The sequence below is a fragment of the Oryx dammah genome, unplaced genomic scaffold, assembly GCF_014754425.2.
Source record: "Oryx dammah isolate SB20612 unplaced genomic scaffold, SCBI_Odam_1.1 HiC_scaffold_23, whole genome shotgun sequence".
Classification (NCBI taxonomy): Eukaryota; Metazoa; Chordata; class Mammalia; order Artiodactyla; family Bovidae; genus Oryx; species Oryx dammah.
Genome location: NW_024070207.1, coordinates 47,735,818 through 47,746,156, shown reverse-complemented (window position 1 = coordinate 47,746,156; position 10,339 = coordinate 47,735,818). Strand labels below are relative to the sequence as shown.

The 10,339-nt window shown below is 39.3% G+C and overlaps 1 long non-coding RNA gene across 1 annotated transcript; it reads left to right on the top strand.

Moving 5' to 3' along the window:
* Positions 1-1,143: 1,143 nt before the first annotated feature.
* On the top strand, positions 1,144-6,810 carry LOC120881752. Its single transcript, XR_005725331.1, has 3 exons — positions 1,144-1,244; positions 2,388-2,395; positions 6,791-6,810. It is a non-coding gene; the product is annotated as an uncharacterized LOC120881752 (long non-coding RNA).
* The last annotated feature ends 3,529 nt before the right edge of the window (positions 6,811-10,339 follow it).

The following is a 10,339-nucleotide window of genomic DNA, read 5'->3' as shown; positions in this document are numbered from 1 at the left end:
TATGAAAGTTTCAGGACAACACTGCAACTAATTCAGTAACAGTTTCATTTTCACCAACTAATAAAGACTGTATTTTCCTTTATGCTTTCTAAATGGAGGCATGATTTCATAAAATATAACTTTTACCTCTGGTTTTAGTCTGGCATACAAAGGCTGCCTGTAAGCAGTAGAAGGAACAAGACTAAGACTTGTGATTATGTATGGACCCATGGCACCAACTTGTGATTATGTATGGACCCATGGCACTGAAGCATGCTTCTTGCTCTATTGTAGGTGGCTTGAAGATTTCTTGTTTAAAGTTCTAGGAGGTCTGAGACTATAAGCTGCTTTCGTTTGCAGTTGTATCTTCAATGCTGAATATAGTGCCTGGCAAATAGTATGCACTTAGTACATGTTCAATGAATGAATGAATGGAGGTAGAATAAACAGCATAGGCAAAAACCCTAATCAAATTCAGCTACTGAAACCCATAATTTATCTACATATTCACCCAATCATCCACCAAACATTTACTGGATGCCTACATGCCAGATACTAAGTTTATAGTGGGAATTTGAGTGATAGTTTCTTTGCCTTTAGAGAACTTACCGTCTAGTATGGAGAGAGAAAACAATGATCCAAAAATCAAACTGTTTCAGATAAAGACATGTGCCCAAGAAGAAAACAGTGTTTGCAGGGTGATGATCTTAATGTGACAGAAATTGATCCAGGGGCCTGCTAAGCAACTAGTTTCCTCTATAGCCAAAGATATGTGGGAAATGGCAGTAAAAGTCTTCGAGCCCACTCCTTGGCCTTCCAAAAAACAAAACAAAACAAAACAAAACAAATGCTATACAAATCTCGAACTTGAGACTCTTCTCTTTAATCATATGAACTAACTGCTTGTGGTGGATTGAATAGCATCCTTCAAAAATTCATTCACTTGGAACCTCAGAATGGGACCTTATTTGGCAATAAGATTATTGCAGATATAATAAGTTAAAGTGAGGTCATACTGGATTGTTTTTGTTGTTTAGTTGCTAAGTCATGTCCCACTCTTTGTGACCCCATGGACTGTAGCATGCCAGGCTTCCCAGTCCTTCACTATCTGCCAGAGTCTGCTCAAACTCATGTCCACTGAGTCGGTGATACCATCCAGCCATCTCATCCTCCGTTGTCCTTTTCTCCTCTTGCCTTCAATCTTTCCCAGCATTAGGATCTTTTCCAGTGAGTCAGCCTTTTCCATCAGGTGATCAAAGATTAGGGTGGTTCTAGTTCGGAGACTGGTATCCTTATAAGAAGAGGGAAATTTGAACACACACAAACACATACACACACACACACAGGAGGAAAGTTATTTGTGTGACAACTAAGGCAGAGATGGGAGTTCTGCAAGCCAAGGAAGGCCAGATTGACTGGTGGCAACCATGAAAACTAGGAAGAGGCAGGAATACTTCCCTAAAGCCTTCTCTCAAACCTATGAGAGAATGATTATCTATTATTTTGAACCACCTATTTGGTGGTAGTACCTTCTTATGGCAGCCTGGGAAACCTCACACTGCCCAGGTCCTGGAATTATCTTCCTTTGAGGGATATACTTCTCCTAACCATGTTAATTCCTAGACTGGCTTAGAAAACTAGGCAGAGTGACTGTCATTTGCATGTTTAAAAGTTTCTGGCAATGATTCTCTTTGGTGAATTCTGTTTGCCAGGCCTTCCCCCAATGCTGTTGAAGAACCCCTGTGGATAAACACTGGGAAGTTCAAATAAACCTAGGTCAAATCTGAGATCATAAGGCATTAAAAATGCCTAAGAATGTTATTTTGCCAGTCATAGTCTATAACTTTACAACCAAGAAGGGGTAGGAATTTTAGCATGAATTAACATAGTTTCATAAAACCCACTTGAGAATCAAATGCATGGAAATGAGGAGGTAGGCACATGAGACTGTGGCTTTGGAGCTAAGAAACCTGGCTTGAATGTGGAATCTCAGTTCCTCTCCCTTCACCCTGTGTGATCTAGGTCAAGGCAGATAATGGCTCTGAGCCTCCATTCTTGAAGCCACAGAATAGGGATAATGAGATTGCTGTTCTGGGATTTTATAAAAAGTTGAGATAACACAACATAGTACATCACAATGTGCCTGGCAGATATTACACCCCCCATCAAGGCTGATACTAGGTTAAACAAAAATCCACAAGTATAGATATATCTGTTTCAGAAAGATAAAATCAATTTGGGAAATTGTTCGGACTGTAAAGGGCGAAGGCAGAACTCATTCTTATCTGTCTTCATTTAATTCTATCCCCAAAGTTAGACTTTCAAGAATGCCTTCCTCACATCTTTAAATTTCTTACACAACTTGTTGGAATTGTACCCAGTAGCTCTGTTGAATGTTTAACATACAGAGTTTCATGTTCACTTTATCCAGTTTTGTTTCAAATCTGGTCTGCTCACTAAGCCCCTTCAAGCCATCATTCAATTTCAGTCCCCTGCTGTTGGAATCTGCCAAAGTCGAAGAACAATTTCCTCAGCTTAGGTGTGACCATATGTTAATATTTGTGACTTGGACTCCACGGCTTAGATCTAAGTGAGGGTTAGATCAGATCAACATGCTAATCTTGAAGTTCCAAGTTCTCTCTTCACCCTGGCCCCCTGGCATGGTGCCAGAGCATTGAGGTCAAGGGCAGCGGGAGAGAGCCCTGTGGGGCTGTGGAGCATCCTTGCCAGCTGTGGGGCTTTTTCTTTTCTCCCTTCCACTGACACCACGTCCCAGTGCCCAAGCATCTGTGCATTTTACACAAAAATTTCAAGTCGATGGTTGTCTCGTCGCCTTGCTATCTTCTCCCCGCAGATGGTCTCCTCACATAGTGTTTCTTTGAAGTCAGGCAGCCAGCAGTCTTCGGCAGAGAGGGAGCAAGCACATTGCAGCAGTGGGAACAGTTTGTTTTTGCTCACTCTGTGCTCATTGGGGAGCTTTTAGATTCTTGAGGTTGCCAAACAAGTTCTGGATTCAAGCATCTCACTGCTGATTTGGGGAGGGATGTAGGAATAATTGCCTTGGAGCTTAAACTGATATCTTAGCACAATTAATATGATGCCAGCATTAAACATTCAAAGTAAAGAGACAGGATATCATAGAGCATCACTTTTCAAATGTAGCCAAGGGACCCCTGGGAACCCCTGAGGTCTTTTTAGGGTATCAGTGAAGTAGAAATTTTTCATAACACTAAAATAGTTTTTGCCTTTTACATTCTCTTTTTTTAAAAAATTTATTTATTTATTTTTATTGAAATATAGTTGTTTTACAATGTCATTACTTTCTGTTTTATCACAGAGTGAATCAGTTAGTTATACATATATTGAGTTTGCCAACCCAGTACATATATCCCCTTTTTATTTTGGATTTCCTTATTTAGATCACCATGGAGCACTGAGGAGAGTTCCCTGTGCTATAAAGTAGGTTATCTATTTTATACATAGTTGTGTATATATGTCAATCCTTATCTCCTGTTTCAACTCACCCCCTATGTTTCCCCCTTGGGGTCCATTTGTTTATTCTCTAAGTCTGGCATCCTCTTTCTTTCATCAGTATATAGTGGACTCTTTCAAAGGCTACACAACAGGTGATTTTGCAATGGGCTAAATGCAGAAGCAGATATGGAAGTCCACCCTTCATGAGATTTCTAATACTCTAAAGCCCTGTTACCCTCCTCACACATGTATTTCTGGAAAATGGAATTATTCCATAAAAAAGTGTTGTGTTTGTGTGTAATGGTTTTAGTATTGCTCTATTAATTAAGCTTTTTTGTTTTTAAGTAATTTATTGTTGATTCATGTGCAGTGGTAAGAAATAATAAAGAGAGATCACATTTATTCTTTGCCAAGTTTACCCCAAGGGCAACATCTTGTAAAACTGCAATACTATAGCACAGCCAGGTATTGACCTTGATCCAATCAAGAACAGAGGGAACAATTCCATCCTTGGGAGGTTATGGCCCCTTATTAGCCACACTCACCCATCCCCCACCATAGCTCCTGATAACCAAGAATCTGTTCTCAACTCTTACAATCTGTTAGTTAAATGAATTAATACACAAATAAATTAACCTTTTAAAATCGATTTTAGTTATTTATACAGAACATTTTGATAGGTATAACTCACGATTACCAGAGGTCTTTGGCATGTGCAGTAATTTTTAAGACTATAAGAGATCCTAAGATGAAAATGTTTGAGAGGTACCAGGGTCATGGTTAGGGGCACAGACTACATGGGCTCCCTTCCCGCCTCCACCAGCTTCTCGTTGTGAGTTGGACAGGTACTAACCCTATATGTCTATCAGTTTCTTAATCAGTAAAGTGGGGAAAACCTCATCAGAACATTCAAATTCAGTGAGTTCATGCATATAAAGTACCTTGAAAAATGCTTTGCACATAGTAATTATTATGTAAGAGTTCAGGGTTGTTCTTGTTGGATGCCTGCATCTAGGCATGGTTGTGTGTGAAAAGGCCAACTGAGAACACAGGGGCAGCTCTGTGCCTTGACCCCACACTTAGAATATATTAATAATTTGCCCCTGTGCTCTCTCCATGTCTGGATCCCACCTCTTATCAGTGTTGAGTCAAATTCTACTTCTTCTGCTCAGTGTTTCTTGAATACTTTCACACTCTCTGAAAACCCAGATCACTCATTTGTGGCTCTTACACTTGCTTGCTACATTTAATCACATGCCTTATTAGCTGAGTCTTGAAGTGTTTTAGTTTAACTGCTTCTTGCCAAGACATCTTGATTGTGAGTGTCTGAGACTTACAGGGTCTTCTCTATTCTTAATTCCCTAAACATGAGATACTTAGGATATGCCTTTTTTGAATGAGTGAACTGTATGCCAGAATATATGTGTTAGTTGCACAGTCTTTCTGAGTCTTTGCAACCCCATGGACTATAGCCCACTAGGCTCCGCTGTCCATGGAATTCTCCAAGCCATTTCCTTCTCTGGGGGATCTTCCTGACAGAGGGATTGAACCCAGTTCTCCTGCATTGCAGGCAGAATTTTTACCATGTGAGTTACAGGGAAGTCCCAGAATATAAGACCTGTATTAATCCTAAGCCTAAACATTCTATTTGATAACATATTTCTAGATTGAGGAATCTACCAAACTCTCTCTACTCTTTTTTTTTTTTTTTGGTTTTAAGTATTTGAAATATTTTTATTTATTTATAATTTTATTTTATATAGGAGTACATTGATTAGCAGTGTTGTGCTAATTTCAGGTGTACAGCACAGTCATGCAGTTATACAGACACATGTATCCTTTTTCAAATTTTTTTCCCATTTATGTTATTGCAGAATATCAAGCAGAGTTCCATGTGCTATAAAGTAAGTTCTTGTAGGATATGTGTTTTAAAAGTGATAACTCTCTGCACTTTGTAACACAGCCTTTGAAATTATTTATTACCAAGTAAGATCTAAGAATGACAAATAGACAAAAATTTGCAAGTTCATAGTGATATCTACTCATTTATTGATTTCAGTTGGAAATAAGGTTAATCTTTCTGTTCTTTCATGAACACACAATTATTTCACTGAGCTACCAAATTTAAGAATCTGGGTATATTTCTGTTCATTTGATATATTAATATAACTGCAGCCATATAAGGCTACAGATTCACACATGACAAAGGCTAATTTGAAATGTAAACTATACTCTGATTTGGGGTGAGCATCATAATTAAGTGACAAAATCCTTGCAAACACCTTTACCTTAGTTTTGTATTTGGGGATTCTTTACACCCGAAATGAGGAAATTTGAAGCAGTTGTGTAGAATGCAAGGACAGCATAAATATACATTGATGAAAATGTCTGATGCAGCAACGACCATAAATAATAAGGGGTTGGCATGTGCCGAGACCCTGGATTATGAGAGGTTTCTTGGCCTGCTGTCAGGGTTAAACCTGAGACCAAAGATGATCATGTAGTTTGATAGCCCACTTTAGTCTCTAATACCACAGGTGTCCCGATTCTAGCCATTCCAGTGTTAAACTACTAACACCACAATGGTCTGTGAACATCACTTACATTTAGAAAATCAGGATCAAATGACAACCATGTTTGCACTGCCCTGTTATCTAAACCACAAGGACAAAATCATTCAGTGATACTTGGGTATTTTCTACCTGTGTTCTCTCACCCAGCACCTGCCATAAATCTTTATAATAGAGTGTGTCACGTTGCTGTACTTACCAGTTTCTGTGTTTTCTTTTCCCAGGACTGAGTTCTTAACCTTATTTTGTATCAGGTAAACTTTAAAACACCTAGTCAAAGCTCTAGATTCAAGCCATAGGACAAGTAGCAGCATATAGCAATCGTTTATGCATATAAACTCTGGAGATACTGCTTGAGTTTGAATCAAAACGCTGCCATTTTGTGACTGTGTGATCTTGGAAAAGTTACTTAACCTCTCTGTGCTTCAGGTCTCTCATCTGCAATATGTGCATGATGAGAATAGGAAACACTCAGTACAGTTTTTGTCAGTTTGAAATGAGTCAATATAAATCACTTAAACAGGGTCTTGTTGTTCAGTAGCCCAGTCGTGTCAGACTCTTGGCAACTCCATGGACTGCAGCACACCAGGCTTTCCTGTCCCTCACCATCTCCTGGAGTTTGCCCAAGTTCATGTCTGTTGCATTGTGATGCCACCTAGCCATCTCATGCTCTGTCACCCTCTTCTCCTTCTGCCCACAATCTTTTCCAGCATCACGGACTTTTCCAATGAGTTGGCTATTTGCATCAGATGACCAAGATACTGGAGCTTCAGCATCAGTCCTTGCAATGAGTATTTAGCATTGATCTCCCTTACGATTGACTGGTTTGATCTTGTTGTCTAAGGGAATCTCGGGAATCTTCCCCAGCACCACAGTTTGAAAGCATCAATTCTTTGACACTCTGCCTTCTTTATGGTCCAGCTCTCAAAACTGTATGCAACCATTGCGAAGACCATAGCCTTGACTATACGGACCTTTGTTGGCAGAGTAATGTCTCTACTTTTCAACACACTGTCTAGGTTTGTCATCGCTTTCCTGCCCAGAAGCAATCATCTTCTGATTTCATGGCTGCAGTCACCATCTGTAGTGATGTTAGAGCCCAAAAAGAGGAATCTGTCACTACTTCCACCTATTCCCCTTCCATTTGCTGTAAAGTAATGGGGCTGGGTGCCATAATATTAGTGTTTTTTTTTTTAATATTTAGTTTCAAGCTGGCTCTTTCACTTGCCTCTTTTACCCTCATAAAGAGGCTCTTTCGTTCCTATTCACTTTCTGCCATTCTAGTGGTATCATCCACATTTCTGAGGTTGTTAATACTTCTCCCACCTATCTTAACTCCAGCTTGTAGCTCATCCAGCCTGGCATTTCTCATGATGTACTCAGAATATAGGTTAAATAAAGAGGATGACAACAGACAGCCCTGTCGTACTCCTTTCTCAATCCCAAACTAATCAGTTGTTCCATACAGGGTTCTAACTGTTGCTTTTGACCCGCATACAGGTTTCTCAGGAGACAGGTAAGATGGTCTGGTACTCCCCTCTCTTTACGAGATTTTCACAGCTGGTTATCATCCACACAGTCAAAGGCTTTTAGCATAGTCGATGAAACAGAGATAGTTTTTTTTTTTTTTTTCCTAGAATTCCCTTGCTTTCTCTATGATCCAGTGAATATTGGTAATTTGATCTCTGGTTCCTCTTCCTTTTCCAAACCCAGCTTGAACATCTGGAAGTTCTTGGTTCGCATAATGCTGAAGCCTAGCATGCAAGATTTTAAGCATGACCTTACTATCATGGGAGATGAGTGCAGCTGTTCAATGTTCAGCACATTCTTTAGTGTTACCCTTCTTGGGAATTGGGATCAAGATTGATCTTTTCCAGTCTTGTGGCCACTGCTGAGTCTTCCAGATTTACTGACATTGAATGCAATACCTTGATGACATCAGTTTTTAGGGTTTTGAATAGCTCTACTGGAATTCCACCTTAACCACTAGCTTTACTGACAACAGTGCTTTCTAAGGCCTACTTGACTTCACACTCCAGAATGTCTGGCTCAGGGTGACAGATGACACCATTGTAGTTATCCAGATCATTAAGATTTTTTTTTTTTTGTACAGTTCTTCCATGTATTCTATCTCTTCTTGGTCTCTTCTGAGTCTACTAGGTCTCTACCATTTCTGTCCTTTTTGTGCCCATTTTTGGGTGAAATGTTCCCTTGATATTTCCAATTTTCATGAAGAGATCTCTAGTCTTTCCCCTTCTGTGATGCTCCTATATTTTTACATTCATTGAATAAGGTCTTCTTGTCTCTCCTTTCTATTCTTTGGAACTCTGCATTTAATTGGACGTGACTTTCCCTTTCTCCTTTGTTTTTCACTTCTCTTTTTTCCTCAGCTATTTGCAAAGACTCCTCAGATAACCACTTTGCATTCCTCCTTTTCTTTCTCTTTGGGATGGTTTTGTTGTCTGCCTCCTGTATATTACAGACCTCCATCCATAGTTCTTCAAGCACACTGTTTACAAGTTCTAATCCCTTGAATCTATTTGACCCCTCCACTACATATTCATAGGGGATTTGATTTAAGTCATACCTGGCTGGCCTACTGATTTTCCCCACTTTCTTTAGTTTAAGCCTGAATTTTGCTATGAGAAGCTGATGATCTGAGTCACAGTCAGCTCCAGGTCTTTTTCTTTTTTTTCTCACTGTATACAGCTTCTGTATCTTCAGCTACAAAGAATGTAATCAATTTGATTTTGATATTGACCATCTGGTGATGTCCACATGTAAAGTTGTCTCTTGTGTTGTTGAAAAAGGGTGTTTGCTATGACCAGTGTGTTCTCTTCATGGAATTAAATTAGCTTTTGCCAAGCTTCATTTTGTTCTCCAAGGCCAAATTTGCCTGTTACTAGAGGTATCTCTTGACTTCCTATTTTGCATTCGTATCCCCAGTGGTGAATAGAACATCATTTTTTGGCCTTCTAGAAGGTCTTGTAGGTCTTAATGGAAAATAGACTTGAATTACTGTGATGTTGAATGACTTGCCTTGGAAACAACCCCGAGATCATCCTGTCATTTTTGAGGTTGCACCCAAGTACTGCATTTCAAACTTTCAAACTCTTTTGTTGATTTTGAGGACTATTCCATTTTTTCTATGGGATTCTTGCCCACAGTAGTAGATCTGGTAGTCATCTCAATTAAATTTGCCCATTTCCATCCATTTTAGTTCACTGATTCCTAAACAGGGCCTAACTCATAGTAAATATGAATGAATGAATGAATACCTATGAATGCAGCCTTTTTTTCTGCAATTTCAGAGTGTTAGTTGATGCCCCTGATCTTCTATGGATCCCAGATCCCACATAAGTCTGTCTTTGCTTTTGACTGAGTGCCTTTAGCAAAGCAAATGTGTCTTTACCCATGTGTATCTTCTGCATTGTAGCTGGAACACAGGAGACTTTCAATAAGTTCCAAATCAAACAGCAGCATTTTCTTTTCCTTCCCTCTAAGTCTCATAGTTCAGGGGATCCATCCAAGGAGTTAGCTATCATAAGAAAGGGTATTAGCCAAATGCTGAAGGCTTCCTATCACTTTTCAAGGCAGGAAGATAAGTCTATAGAAATGCAGTGCTCTACAGGAAGCTAAGCCCCATGTAGTGTTAATGGTCACTGTTACCAGTAGTATACTTATTGGGAGTAATTGGATCAGTAATAAGAACAACTAAATAGTGCATTCTTATCTCATGCCATCCATCTGCTAGGTACTATATAGACACAGATTTTAATAATCTTATAGACTAATTTATGTTTAATAATTACCTTGGGCACTGACATTTTGTCTGGATTATATCATGTAATCCACAAAAGGGAGGTGTCATTGATATTCCACTTTGAGTGTTTACAAATTTTTTTTCTGTTATAAAATTATCTGCAATTTACAAATGAGATACTGAGACTGAGAGATTTTGAGTGACTTGCCTGAAGTCACAGCATGGAGCCCAAATCAAGTCTCCTGACTACGAGGCTCTTAACAACTCTGCAACACTCAGACTGATAAACCAAAGGAAACACCAGGGACCCCATTTACCTTAGGGTTAAAAACTACAACTTTCACTTTCTGCAGCTCTGGAATTTTCTGGGAATTCCTCTTGGTCACATTGGCCAGGAACAATTGGTTTAGTTCTTAAAAGGAGATACAGATATTTGTGAATATTAGCATTTTTAACTGTATGAGGCAGGAAAGGGTTAGGAAGTATTTTGATTGTGGTTGGCATCATATTTTGGCATGGAATGCTTACTGGCTAACTCAGGTGATGCTTCAAA